The sequence below is a fragment of the Heterocephalus glaber genome, unplaced genomic scaffold (genome assembly GCF_053883595.1).
Source record: "Heterocephalus glaber isolate CG9 unplaced genomic scaffold, H.glaber_assembly_v1.0 deba00000281, whole genome shotgun sequence".
Classification (NCBI taxonomy): Eukaryota; Metazoa; Chordata; class Mammalia; order Rodentia; family Bathyergidae; genus Heterocephalus; species Heterocephalus glaber.
In genome coordinates, this window is record NW_028258139.1 from 9650912 (window position 1) to 9665532 (window position 14621).

General features: G+C 44.5%; 1 pseudogene; it reads right to left on the bottom strand.

Moving 5' to 3' along the window:
• Positions 1-2306: 2306 nt before the first annotated feature.
• On the bottom strand, positions 2307-10825 carry LOC101703778 (tRNA dimethylallyltransferase-like; annotated as a pseudogene).
• Between the last annotated feature and the right edge of the window lie 3796 nt (positions 10826-14621).

Genomic DNA, 14621 nt, shown 5'->3' on the forward strand with positions numbered 1-14621 from the left:
AAGACACATAATAGTCAAAATTCCAGAAATTCAACACAAGAACAGAATATTAAAAACTGTTAGAGAAAAGAAACAAATCACCTATAAAGGAAAGCCCATCAGAATCACAGCAGATTTCTTCTTAACACAAATCCTCAAGTCAAGGAGGACTTGGAGTAGAGTATTTCAAGCCCTAAAAAACAATAACCTCCAAGCCAGATTGATGTACCCTGGAAAACTATCTTTCAAAATTGATGGAAAAATAAGATACTTTCATGACAAACAGCACCGGAAGAAATTCATGACCATCAAACCAGCATTCCAAAACGTTCTGAAGAACATTCTAGAAAGAGATAATGAGGACTACAACTCCATGAACACCAACAGACTGAATCCACCAGGCAAGTAATTAATGGGGGATGAGGGACCACCAACAATAGAAAAATAACATGACAAGGATAAGTCAATACATATCAGTTATAACCATCAATGTAAATGGTCTCAATTCACCAATCAAAAGAAATAGGTGGCAGGGCCGGGGATTTAGCTCAGTGGTTCCACCATCTGCCTTGCAAGTGCAAGGTCCTGAGTTCGATCCCTGGTACCAAAAAAAAAAAAAAAAAGAGGGACAAAGAACGTCACTACATCCTTGTAAAGGGAATTATCCAAGGGGAAGAGATAACAATCGTAAATATACATGCACCAAATACCAGCACATCTAACTGAAAATGAAAAATCAAATAAACACCAATACAATAGTAATGGAAGACCTCAGTACCCAACTGTCACAAATAGAAATATCAACTACACAAAAAATCAACAAAGGACCAGGGATTTAGCTCAGTGGGACCACATGAGCCGGTTCTGAGTTTGATCCCAGGTACTGGAAAAAAAAAATCAACAAAGAAATGAACCAAAAGAACTGAACCAAACTTTTGAATAAATGGACTTAGTAGATGTCTACAGAGTGTTCCACCTCACAACATCAGAATACACATTCTTCTTAGCTGCAGTTGGGATTTTCTCCAGACTAGACCACATCCTAGCTCATGGAACATGCTTAAGTAAATGCACAGGAATTGAAATTGTCCCATGCATATTATCAGACCACAGTACAATGAAATTGATCATCAGCAAAAGAAACCATGAGAACTTCATAAACACATGGAAATTAAATAACACCCTCCACTCTTGGTGGGAGTGTAGACTGGTGCAACCACTGTTGAAATTAGTGTGCAGATTCCTTAAAAAACTAAAGCTGGAAGTTCATTTGACCCAGCTGGTCCCCTTCTTGGTTTCTTCTTCTTCTTCTTCTTCTTCTTCTTCTTCTTCTTCTTCTTCTTCTTCTTCTTCTTCTTCTTCTTCTTCTTCTTCTTCTTCTTCTTTCTCCTTCTCCTTCTCCTTCTCCTTCTCCTTCTCCTTCTCCTTCTCCTTCTCCTTCTCCTTCTCCTTCTCCTTCTCCTTCTCCTCCTCCTCCTCTCCTCCTCCTCCTCCTCCTCCTCCTCCTCCTCCCTCCTCCTCCTCCTCCTCCTTCTCCTCCTTCTCCTTCTCCTTCTCCTCCTCCTCCTCCTTCTCCTTCCTCCTTCCTCCTTCTTTTCTTTTCTTCTTCTTCTTCTCCTTCTTCTTCTTCTTCTTCTTTTCTTCTTCTTCTTCCTCATCTTCCTCTTCTTCTTCTTTTTTATTTTTTGATCTTACAAAGCTTTTATTTTAATTTGCAATAAAATTATATATTTCTACCTTATGAAGTCAGCAGTGATAGCAATTATCAGACCGGAGGAGATCAACAGATTTCAGTCTTTCAGCTTCAAGTCCCAGGTCACAGTCATCTCAATCTGATTTCCTCCTCTGTGGAATTCCGAGAGCTGGTTTAGTTTACTTAATCACCTCACTGGGGCTGGTCCTTTCCTGCCATTCCCTCAAATCTAGAACTCCTGATTTGTGGCTCACAACACTTCAGTCATCTACAAAAGCATTCGGAAATTAGATATTTTTAGTCAGCGTCAGGGACAAAAAACTTCTTTTATGAGAAAAGATCTTCAAGTATAAAAATGTGCAATCTTACCTCTTTCAAATATAGAAACTTGAAGGTTCAAAGAAAAAAAAACCACTCTAAATTACACCATCACCAGACACAACAGCCACAGGAGCTGGAAGACTCGCTGTTTCCATCACAGAGAACACAAGGCTTTTGAGATCTCACTACTGAATAAAAGAAAATGATAGGGCTTTCTGCACAGCGCTCCTCAGCCCAGACACGGGAGACCGCCAGATAGACCTCCCTGCTCCACTGATCCCCAGCACCTCTGCAGAGTCCCTGGAGATGTCTTTTAAATGCTGGACTTTGGCTCTGGATCATTCTGTCCTGGGGATCCCTTTTCTTTAGGTTTGGTATCACAGTCTCAGGAAGTAATCTGGCTTTTTGTGGTACTGACAGCATTTGAGTCCAACCTTCTTTTCTTCAGTTGGTGCAAGTGGGATTTGGATTTTATATGTGCTGCCCATTCTCGGTCCCCAATGATGATCCGATCACAGAGGTCACACATATGGTAACTTCGCTTGTTCTCAGCTTCATTGTAGGGAATTTTTACTGGAGCTGCTGCAGGCTTGTGGCCCTGGATGAAACTATGCACGATATCAAAGGCAGGTTCGAGAACAGACTCTTTCCATTTCCAGACATCAGACACCTCTAAGCCATATACTGGGGGGGCACCGGGGCCAGGTCTGCTCAAAAAACAGTTTTTAACCCATCGATTTTGCTTCCGTGCATATCTCTTAATTACTTGTTTCAGAGCTTCGATACCTTTCTCTTTTTTTTTTGGTACCGGGGATCGAACTCAGGGCCTTGTGCTTGAGAGGCAGGTGCCAGAACCACTGAGCTAAATCCCTGGGTATTTGATACCTTTCTTCAGAAGCTGGGTACTTTCCCTCAGTGATCAGGTACTCGAGAAATTCCTTGAAGCCAATTGACTGGAAGATACCATGTTGATAGTCCTGGCTATTTTCTGAAGAGTTCTTCTGATTATAGCGTCTGTGAAAATCTCTTAGTTCTTCCAAGAGCCCAGCAGCGAGCATGTCATCCACTCTCTTATCCAAGCGCTTATCTAAAACTGTCTGGTCAGCATGAAGCCACAGGAGACAAGGGTTGGGGAACTTCAGAGGGCCACCAAGGGGGCCACCACTTTCCTCTGAATGTTGACGATGAAGAAATTCACTGTGAGAGATTCCCGTTTCTTCAAACACTTGAAAGCTCCTGGCCACTTTTTGCTTGTCGTGTGGGTGCAGCTTGGCTGCCATTTCTGGGTCCACTTGGCATAGGCGGTTATGGACTACATGGCGGTCCTCCTTTTCCAGCTCTACTTTTCGGTCAACCACTTGCTCAGTACCCACCTCCATGGACTTGGTATTGACAAGAACTTTCCAGAGCAAAGACTGAATGTAATAATTGGTTCCTCCCACAACAATAGGAATTTTGTCTCAAGCAAATATATCTTCAGTTAGACCAGTTGCCTTGTTCCTAAAGTCCACCACCGTGTAACTGGTCACAAGAGGATCCACAAAGCTGATCATGTGGTGCTGACAGATTCTCTGCTCTTGGACAGAAACCTTGTTGGTAATAATGTCTAGTCGTTCGCAGTCCTGCGTGGAGTCGGCGCTGACGATCTCACCACCCAGCCGCTGGCCTAGCTGCAACACCAGGGTGGACTTGCCAGTGCCCATGGCCCTTAGAATCATTACAAGAAGCAGGGTCTGTTTCAAGCCCTGAAGCCCAGGGCTCACAACAACTGCTTGTGCAGCCGCTGCAGCCGCTGCAGCCACCGTCTTGGAGACATTCGCCTCTTCTTGAAAGAATTAAAAGCATAAGTTTGAGGCCAACCTGGGCTACTTAGTGAGTTCAAGGTCAGCCTGAACTGCATTATGAGACTCTGTTTCAAAAAAAAGAATTAGAAGCATCATACCATAGCAATATATGCAACCCCCCCCTTTTGGGGGGGGGTACCAGGGGTCAAACTCAGGCTCTTGCACTTGCTAGGGAGCCATAGTGTCGCTAAGCTACATCCCTGGCCCTTGCACACCCGTGTTTATAGTGGCACAGTTTGTAATAGCTAAATATGGGAAACAGCCCAAATGCCTAGCAACTGGAGGCTGGATAAAGAAGATGTGGGTTTTTTATAAGCTTGAGACATTTCTAGCTAAATGGATACACCTTGAGACCATACTCTTAAGTGAAATAAATCAGACACATGTTTAAAAACTGCATTGTTTCTCTGGTGTGAGAAACCAGAAGAGGAAATAAGGGCCAAAATGTATAAAAGATACTGGGAAATGGGAAGAAAATGTTCAAATGGGAAGAGAAACAAGGGAGAAGGGAGGGGAAAGGAAAGAAAGAAGAAGACAAAAAAGAGAGAGTAGAAGGAAAAAATGGAAACAAAGCTTTTGTAATTATGCAGGGGAAGGGGGTCAAAGGGAGGGAGGGTGAAATGGGGAAAAAAGAACCAAGATATATCAGGTACAGATACAAATTCCCTATGATGAATGTTATCATATCTAAAATATACTAATAAATGCATTCTTTAAAAGAAAAAAGAGAGTTTGAAGCCAGCCTGTGGTACATAATGAGTTCAAGACCAGCTGTAGTACTGGCAGGGTTTTTTTTTTTTTTTGTACCGGGAATTAAACTCAGGGCCAGGCAGTGGTGTGCCACTGAGCTACATCCTGGCCTGCCAGCTGGACTACAGAGTGAGACTTTTCCTCAAGAAGCTACCAGCCAGGACCGGAGATTTAGCTCAGTGGTTCCACTACCTGCTTTGAAAGCGCAAGGTCCTGAGTTCAATCCCCGGTACCAAAAAAAAAAAAAAAGAAGCTACCAGCCAGGAGTGGTGGTGTACACCTGTAATCCCATCACTTGGGAGGCTGAGGCAGGACGATTGTCATGAGTTGGAGGCCAGCCTGGGCTACATAGTGAGATCCTGCCTCAAAAAAATAATAATAATAAAAAGGAAAGAAAGAAAAAGAAAAGCAGATGTGGGTGTGGTGGAGCATACCTGTTAGCCCAGCTATTTAGGAAGTTGAGGCAGTAGGATCATTGGAGAGAAAGGTTGGGGATGTAGCTCAGTGGTAGAGTGCCCCTGGGTTTAATACCTAGTACCCTAAAAAAACCAAAGAAATTGGGCTTATCTACTTAGAGCAGTGATGGTGAACCTTTTAGAGACCAAATGCTCAAACTGCAACCCATGTATTTACCACAAAGTGTCAACACTGCAATTAAACCTCAGTACTGAGGTTTTAGTTTAGAAAAAAAACAACAGTTCCGATGCTCGGCTGCTGGGGCAATTTGACTCACGTGCCGAGAGAGAAGCTCTGTGTGCCCGCTGAAGCACACATGCCATGGGCTCGCCACCACTGACTTAGTTCCTATACAATAAAAGTTTTCTCTCATTCAGTGTAACAGTCAGTAGGCTGGTTCTGTATCTCTTTCTTGGATTGTATCTTGGAGTATCCACGCGCTCCATGTTCCCCAGTGTTCCTAAAAGACTGCTTGGTGTAAAACACAGCAGTCTGTGAGAGAGGTAGGAAATGAACAAGACATGCTCCTGCATCAAACTAGAGGTCCGTGTACCTGTTCCTGGCTCCCTCAAGTTGCTTAAGCTTCTGTTTAAGCATCACCCCGACTTGGGCCCCTCTCGAAAGTAGCTCCATACCTGCTCCTCCATTCACTTATGCTCCTTTATTTTTCCTTAAATCACTTACCACTATCTGACAAATTACATTTTCTTTTGATCATTGTTTGTCCTCTTCAGGTGGAGCAGTGCCTGCTCTCAGCAAATGTTTGCTAAATTAAAAAATGGAGGGGCCGAGGGTGTGGCTCAGCGGTGGAGTCTGTGGTTGGTATGCTGGAGGCCCTGGGTTCAATCCTCAGCACCAATAAATAAATAAATAAAACAAATGAAGGAATGGCATTGCAGATTATTGTAGGGAATGGTATAAGCAATGAACAGGGTCAACAAAACAAAACAAAAAACAAGGTCAAATAATAAAGGCAGATAGCCTTGAAGACACGGAGACCACATGTATGATCCCAAGATGGGATCGGAAGGCAGAGGAGTTGTGTAAGGATCAGAGGCCTCAGGATTGCTGTGCACTGGCTGGAAAGAATCCTTAACCAGCTCAGACAGGGCACAGTGGAGTCTGCCTGGCAAGCAGAATGGATACCTGACACCCACAGGAAGACCAAGGAATGGATCCAACACTCATCCAAGGTGGCTGAGCTCCAGTACCCTTGCTGTGAATGCCCCTAACGCCCGACAGCCCTCAGAAGCATCCTGTAGGATAATGAAGGGGTAGTAGGACTCTCAGTGCCACTTAAGCCCCGGATCAATTCCCCAATTGCAATATCCCTTCCCCGCCTTTCTCCGGCCTTGGGTGAGAGAGAACTGAGGCTTTCACCCCCTCACCCTGCCCTTTCATTAAGCGCCTCGTTGGACACTGGAGTCTGGCTCTTGTTCTTTTCCAGCCACCTGAGTGGCAGGTTGAATGGGTTTAATGGATCTGAGATGATGAGAAAGGAGGCTGGTGACTAATGTGTTTAGCCACCTTGTTTCCAGAACAATCGCAGGAGTGAAAACCTCCTTGTCATGCTTGATTGACTTTGTTAGAGAGCTGGGCAGGTAGGTATAAAGGTACAGCGCCATCGACTTGTGGGTGCACGGGACTGGGAAATCAGAGCCCCATTTCAGATACCCCTTCTGGGGCCCAGGTCAGTCACGATTCTCCTTCTCCAAGTCTGTCAGCAACACTCATGCTGCTGCCCCCCACCCCAGCTCCTTTGTGCCCTGACTGCAGGGACCCTAGCCTCTCCTGTGGCTTCACAGGCAGGCAAGACTCGCTTTCAAGCATGTGACACAAGGTTGGGACTGTCTGCCTTAGCTCTGAGCTTTTCTGGGTGAGCTTGGGCAAGTTCTTAAACTCTCCATTTCTTCAAGCAATACACACTTCAGTAAGTTGTGAGAGTGAAATAAGCTAATACACATACAACACTTAGAATAGCAACTTGAACAAAAATACTTATTTTTCCTTTTTTTAGAATAAAATTTGTGCCAGGCATGGTGGTGCACGCCTGTAATTCCACCACTTGTGAGGCTGAGGCAGGAGGATTGCTGTGAGTTTCAAAGCCAGCTGGACTATATAGTGAGTGCTTTTTGGTTTTTTTTGATACCAGGGATCAAACTCAGGACCTCAGGCTTGTCAGGCAGGGGCTATGCCGCTGAGCTAAATCCCCAGCCACATAGTGAGTTGAAGGCCAGTTTAAACTAAACGGTGAGACCCTGTCTCAAAAAAAAAAAAAAAGAATAAAATTTCTTTCTTTCCTTTTTTCTTTCTTTCCTTCTTTTTTTCCCCAGAGGCAGGATCTCACTATGCAGCTCAGGCTGGGCTTGAGCTCCTGTGATCCTTCTGCCTGAGCCTCCCAAGTGCTGGGACTATAGGCAGGAGCTACCACACCCAGCTCTTTATTTTATTTTATTTTATTTTTGGTACCGGGGATCGAATTTGATGCTGGCAATTTTTTTTTTTTTTTTTTTTTTTTTTTTGTGGTACTGGGGATCGAATTTGGGTCCTTGTGCTTGCGAGGTAGGCGGCAAAACCACTGAGCTAAATCCCCAGCCCAAAATTGTGGGATTTTTTGTTTTTTTGTTTTTGTTTTGTTTTGTTTTGTTTTTGGTACCGGGGATCAAACTTGGGTCCTTGCGCTTGTGCAGCAGGCGGCAAAACCACTGAGCTAAATCCCCGACCACAGGGATCGAATTTGGATCCTTGCGCTTGCGCAGCAGGCAGCGAAACCACTGAGCTAAATCCCCGGCCTCTATTTTTTGAAATAGGGTCTCACTGGGTCGGGGATTTAGCTCAGTGGTTCCGCCGCCCGCCTTGCAAGCACAAGGTCCCAAGTTCGATCCCCGGCACCAAAAAAAAAAAAAAAAAGAAAGAAAAAGAAATAGGGAAATAGGATCTCACTGTCTTATCCAGGGTGTTCTTAAACCAATCATCCCCTCTGACTGCCTAATAGCTGGGGCTGTAGGCCTACAAAAGCCATCACATCTGGCTTTTTATTTTCTTTTGGGTGCTGGGGATTGAACCCAGGGCCTTGAACACATTAGGCACATGCTGTACCACTAAGTCACACCCTCTGCCCCTTAGTCTTTTATATGAAAGAAATTTGGTACATGCCCATAATTCCAGTTACTTGGGAGGCTCAGGCAGGAGAATCACAAGTTCATGGCCATCCTAGACAATGTAATGAGACTCAGAAAATAAAATTTAAGAAGGGCCAGGTAGGGTGGTGCATCCTGTAATCCCAGCACTCAGGAGGCTGAGACAGGAGGATCTCCTTGAGTTTGAGGCCAGCCTGGGCTATATAGTAAATTCAACACCAGCCTGAACTATATAGTGAGATCCTGTCTCAAAAAACCAAAAATAAGGGCCGGGGATTTAGCTCAGTGCTTCTGCCGCCTGCCTTGAAAGCACAAGGACCCTAGTTTGATCCTTGGTACCAAAAAAACAAAAACAAAAACAAAAAAAACCCCAAAAGTAAAATAGATAAAACAAAATAAAATTTAGGAAGGACTGGGAGTCTGGCATGATGGTGGATGCCCATAATCCCAGAAGTCTGGGAAGCTGAGGCAGGAAGATCACAAATTTGAACCTACTCTGGGCAATGTAGTGACTTAGTGGGATCCTATTTCAAAATAAAGTAAAGACTGGGGACATATCTGGATGAGGAGGCCCAGGATTCAATCCCCAGTACTGCAATTTAAATTATTTTCTTAAAAAACACATAGAAATAAAGAATAGGAATGAATGAAAACAATAATAATAATAATAATAATAATAATATATAATGATGATGATGGTGTGTTGAGGCCAGGACTATTTGTTGTTCTTCCAACAGATTTAGTGGTAACAACTGCTTACACTAACTCATAATCTAAACCAGAAAGTACACTTTAGAAAATAATTAAATTTCCTTGGCTCATTAAATCCTGTGATTGGGGAAGTGCCTTCAGTGATGTAGCTGTTTTCGGCTAAGCTGCAAACCCAGACTTTCAGTTTGCAAAGCATCAACATGTGGAAATGTTTATCAGTCACTGACTAGCAGCTCAGACTCAGGTTTCGCTGCTGCCAACAACGATCAGACAGAGCCCTGAATCTTACATACTCTGGGCCTGAAAAGCAAACAGGAACGATCAGAGATTTTAAGAGTTTAAGATACCATCACTGCATGGAGGCTTTTGACCTGGTTATGATTCAGAATCAGGCTACCTGAAATACTTTAAAAATAAGTAAGTCTGGTTGGGGGTCTAGCTCAGTGGTAGGGCCCTTGACTAGAATGCATAAGGCCTTGGGTTCAATTCCCAGCACAGCAAAACATTTTAAAAGAAAAAAAAAATAAGGCTAATATATATGAAAGATAATCTTTGAGTGCTCAGTATTTGGCAATTCATTATTATTATGTCATATTATCCTCTTTATTTGTGGTACTGGGGCTTGAACCCAGAGCTTCCCACTGAGCTCACTAAGTCACCAAATTGCCTAGGCTGGATTTGAACTCGTGGTTCTCCTGCCTCAACCTCTCACAGTGCTGGGATTACAGGTGCACCACCATGCCCAGCTTTCCACCAAATTTTATGTGGTAAATATCGATATTTTTGTTCTATAAATGCAGAAACTTAAGGTCAGGGAATTTGCCTAAGGTCTAAAAACAGCCAGAAAACCTTCACTTGCCAGATGGGCTTTCAATGCCTGCTCCATGGCTTTTATCTGGGCCAGACCTTTGTAGCCCACCCCTGAGCCTGTGAATTACTCTGGACATATTTTGTTTGTTTGTTTAGACAGAGTCTCGCTTTGTAGTTGAGGTTTGTCTTGAGGTCACTATGTAGCCCAGGGTGGCCTCGAACTCACAGCAACCCTCCTGCCTCAGCCTCCTGAGTGCTGGGATTGCACCCCACTACTCTGCACATATTTACCACAGTTCTTTATTTATGGAAAAATACTTTATCAACTTTGTGTGTGTGTGTGTGTGTGTGCGCGCGCGTATGCGTGCTTGCGTGCACGTGCATACGCTGTGGTCGGAACCTATGGCTTCCCTGGCACCTCCACTACTGAGCTGCACCCCCAGCTCTCGAGCTCTGTATGTGGTGTGCAGGGGCCTGTGCAACGTGTCTGTTCTCACCACCTCCAGCTGCTGGCCACCTGCTTCCCACCCTCTACTCTGGGTAAAGGGCATCTCAGACCCCCCCCTCTCTTCATAAACTCCAGTGTTTGGCCCTCTGTGACTTAGTCAAACACTTTTTTTGTTTGTTTGTTTCTGGTTTTTTGGTACCAGGGATCGAACTCGCGTCCTTGCACTTGCAAGGCAGGCGGTGGAACCACTGAACTAAATCCCTGGCCCAAGTTGACTTCTTTTTTTTTTTTTGGTATCAAACTCAGGACCTTGTGCTTGTGAGGCAGGCGCCGGAACCACTGAGCTAAATCTCCGGCAAACACTTTTAAGTAACTAAAATGCACATGAACAAGCCAAAAAAGGGAAGCTTGATCTGTTTTGTTTTTGTTTGGTACTGGGGATCAAACTTGGGCCTTTGCACTGAGCTACAGCCCCAACCCTTTTTATTTTTTATTTTGAAATGAGATTTTGCTGCTAAATCACTATGTTGCCAAACTTGCAATCCTCCTACCTCAGCCTCCCAGAGTGTTAGGATTACAGATGTGCACAACCACACCTGGCTAAAATCTAGAAGTTGTTTTTCCAAGGACATGAAGGAAACATATAAAACCCACCGGCACGATATTGGGCCATGTGGAGTTGAAGTCCCTACCTGGGAATGCTCACCTTCTCTATAGTCCCATAGCCTCATATCCTCTTCTCTAAACTCTGGGTTTGTTCCTCTCCTCCTCCCATCTGATTGGAATGTTTTGGATGATTTCAATCGTAAGGTTTGAAATCATCAGTCCTAAGGCTGGGGTATAGCTCAGAGCTGGAGCACCAGCCTGGGCTGTGTGAGACCCTGGGCTCAATCCCAAAACAAAAACGAAGCCTCAGTTTCAGGGGCTGGGGCCGTGGTTTAGCAGTAGAGCACATGCTCAGCATGGGTGAGGCTCTGGGTTCTATCCCCAGCCCCAGAACAAGCAAATAAGCTTTAGCTGTAGAAGTAGAGACCAACTCACACCAATAAACACCAATTCACAAGTGAGAACATCTGAACAACATCCGTCTCATTTATAGCCAGGGAGTCTCATAGCACCAATGTGGCAGCTGCAGCACTTTCCTGTGTGTAGCCCACATGGTGGGGAACATTTCTCATGAAAGGCAACTAAAGACAAATCCAAGCAAATGAATTTGCTACATGCTACTTTGCCCACCTGTTCTGGCTTGTATCTAGATGTCTCCAAAAGCCTCCTGTGCTCATAGGTGGGGCTTCTCAGAGCTGGCTGGATCTAGGGGATGTGGTACTGGGATTAAGGGTGTGTGCTACTAAATTAGTGCTCTGATTGGAATTAGCACAGTTCTGGGTGTGGATAATGTGCATCTTGAGTATGGGTGGTACCAATCAATAGGCTTATAGCATGGGTGGAGTATAGAGGAAGAGAGGGAAGGCAGGCTTGCTGCTGTCTGCTTGCTGCTTTTCTGTCTCCTCCTGGCTGCTTGTCATGGGCTGTTTCTCCTCTGCCATGCCACCTTGCCTTGTGCCACCCTGCCTGGGAGCCAGCTGACTATGGACTGAGACCTCTACAAACTGTGAGCTGAAGTTAACCTTTCCTCCTTTTTTTTTGATATCAGGGATTGAACTTAGGACCTTGCACTTCTGAGGCGGGCCCACCCTTTTTTCCTCCTTTAACTTTTGGGTGTCAAATACTTTGTCCCAGCAAAGAGAAAAGTAACTAAGACATCTCCTCACCCTAGGAAAACTCTGCACTCCCTTCCAATACCAGCTTATATGCCACTTTCTTGATTTGTTTCCCTAAGAGAGACAAAAGCTATTTTGTCCAGCTTTATGAGCTCTGTTATCACACTGCATATACCTGTAACAGTTGCTCAATAAATATAGGTTAGGGCCGGGGATTTAGCTCGGTGGTTCTGCCACCTGACCCACAAGCACAAGGTCCCGAGTTTGATCCCCAGTACCTAAATAAATAAATATAGGTTGAGTTGAAGTGAGCTAGAGTGATAAAAGAAGGTTTAGCGATCGAGAGATGCAATTCTGCCTGAGCCTTTTGCGTGTGTGTGTGTGTCTGTGTGTGTGTGTGTGTGTGTTACTAGGGATGGAACACAGGGCCATATTCATGCTAGGTAAGTGCTCTACCATGAGTTACATCCTCATTCCTTTCTGTTTTAAGTTTTGAGACTGGGTCTTGCAAAGTTGTCCGGGCTGGGTTTGAAGTTATAATCCTCCTGCTTCAGCCTCCTGAGTAGCTGGGATTACAGGTGTGTGCCTCCATACCCGGCTCATTGATCCCATTCCAGGTTAGATCCAGTTTATAAAAATATTAACAGGGCCCAGGGATTTAGCTCAGTGGCGCCATGCCTGCCTCCAAGTGCCAGGTCCTGAGTTCGATCTCCAGTACCAAAATATTAAAAAAAAAAAACTATATTAACAGTGCCAGAAGGTAGATTGTTTCCCTTATTTAGAGGTGATGTAACTTAGGTCACACAGATAATAGGTAAGAGATTCTAGATTTAAACCCATGTCTGCTTGAGTCCAAAATCCCTGCGCTTTGTATTAGCTGCCCTTGTGAGAGGGGCCTTGTGCTGTGTTCAGCCTCCCTGGCCATCCCTCACTCATTACCTTCTACAGCCCTATAGACGCCTATGTTTTTTATCCCTGCTCTGAACTGTTACATCCACACTGTAATTTATAATTTCTCTGAATTTTATAAACATACATGCAAACTTGGGCCAGGGATTCAGCTCAGTGGTTCCACTGCCTGCCTAGAAAGCGCAAGGACCCGAGTTTGGTCCCCGGTACGAAAAAAAAAAAAAAGTATATATATATATAACAAAACGTGGATAATAACACTGAACTCAGTGGCCTGGTGCCTATAGTCCCTGCTTCTTGGAAGGCAGAGGCAGGAGAATTGCTTTATAGCCCAAAAGTTTGAGCCCAGCCTGGAAAACACAGTGAGACCTATCTCAAAAAATATTTATAAAACTAGACATGGTAGCACACATCTGTGATATCAGCATTCTGGGAGGCAGAGGTAGGACGATTGTAAGTTTGAGCCTTGCCCGGGGAACTTATTGAGTTCCTGTCTCAAAAGAAAAAATAAAAAAGGTGTGGGATGCAGCTGGGAGGAGTACTTGCCTAGCATGTGCAAGGCCCTAAATTCAATCCCCAGTAATGCAGGAAAAAAAGTTTTATTAATATATACACAAGAAAAGAAAATGCCCAGCAACTCATAGAGGGATGGGAGAAAATGAAAGAAAACATGAGAGAAGAGGAGCAGAAACAGAACGACATCAGCACTCAGGAAACAGCTCAGTTGCAAAATACCACCCACTTCCCTGTCCCTTCTGCCAAACCCTGAAACCTTGCCCCTACCTTTCAGAACAGCCTGTATAAAAATGCCAGGCCAGCTCTGTGAGGACCAGATGAGGCAATTAAGTGAGTTACTTCATCTTGCTGCTCTTCCAATCCTTCATTCACAGAGGGGCAAAAGCAGGGGATCTCACTGGTAATGGTGGCACACACCTGTAACCCCAGCACTTGGGAGGCTGAGGCAGGAGAATCACCACAAGTTCAAGGCCAGCCTGGGCTACACAGTGTTCAAAGCCAGCCTGAACTATTTAGCAAGACTCTGTCTCAAAAACAAAAACCAGGCCAGGGATTTAGCTCAGTGGTTCCAGCACCTGCCGTGCGAGCCCAAGGTCCCGAGTTCGATCCCCAGTCCCCAAACAAAACAAAACAAAAACAAAAAAAGTGGGGGAACTCACCTTCAAAATCAGTCTAAAATCCTGGCTCATGTCTTGAAAGACCCAGGCCAGCACAACCACCTAATCCCTGACTAGATTCCTGGGTCTTGGAAACCATGAGAAAATATTGTAAGCATCTAGGTCTGGGATAATTTATTACATAGCAAGTTACAGTGATAGATAACTGACACATCGCATGAGCTGACAAGATCGTTAAGAATGTGATTTAACGTAAAAGTCTCCTTTTGGTCTTTATTACGCACTCTCTCCTAAATGTTAGAACACGAGAGGAAACAGGCTGGAGTAACTTGGGAATGGAATGTGGCTCAATCATACAGTGCTTGCCTAGCGTGCATGAGACCCTGGGTTCCATCCCAGCATCCACTGGGCAGGTGCGGGGGAGGCACAACTTGCCCAGGGTTCTGCAGCCAGCAATGGAGTCAAAGCAGGCAATTGGATCCAGAGACACAGCTGGGGACAGTGTGTACAACCAAAGATATAAATGTGATGCTCTTTAATGCTGGTGAACAGCCACAGACCTGTCCTCTTATTGGATTGCTAAGTAATGAAGCCAATAACTATAAGCAAGATTGAAAATACAGTGAATGTTTAATTTTTAAAATTTATTACAGTAAAAGAAACATTTTTATTAACACGCCCCCCAATACTTCCCCTTGGTTTCAAC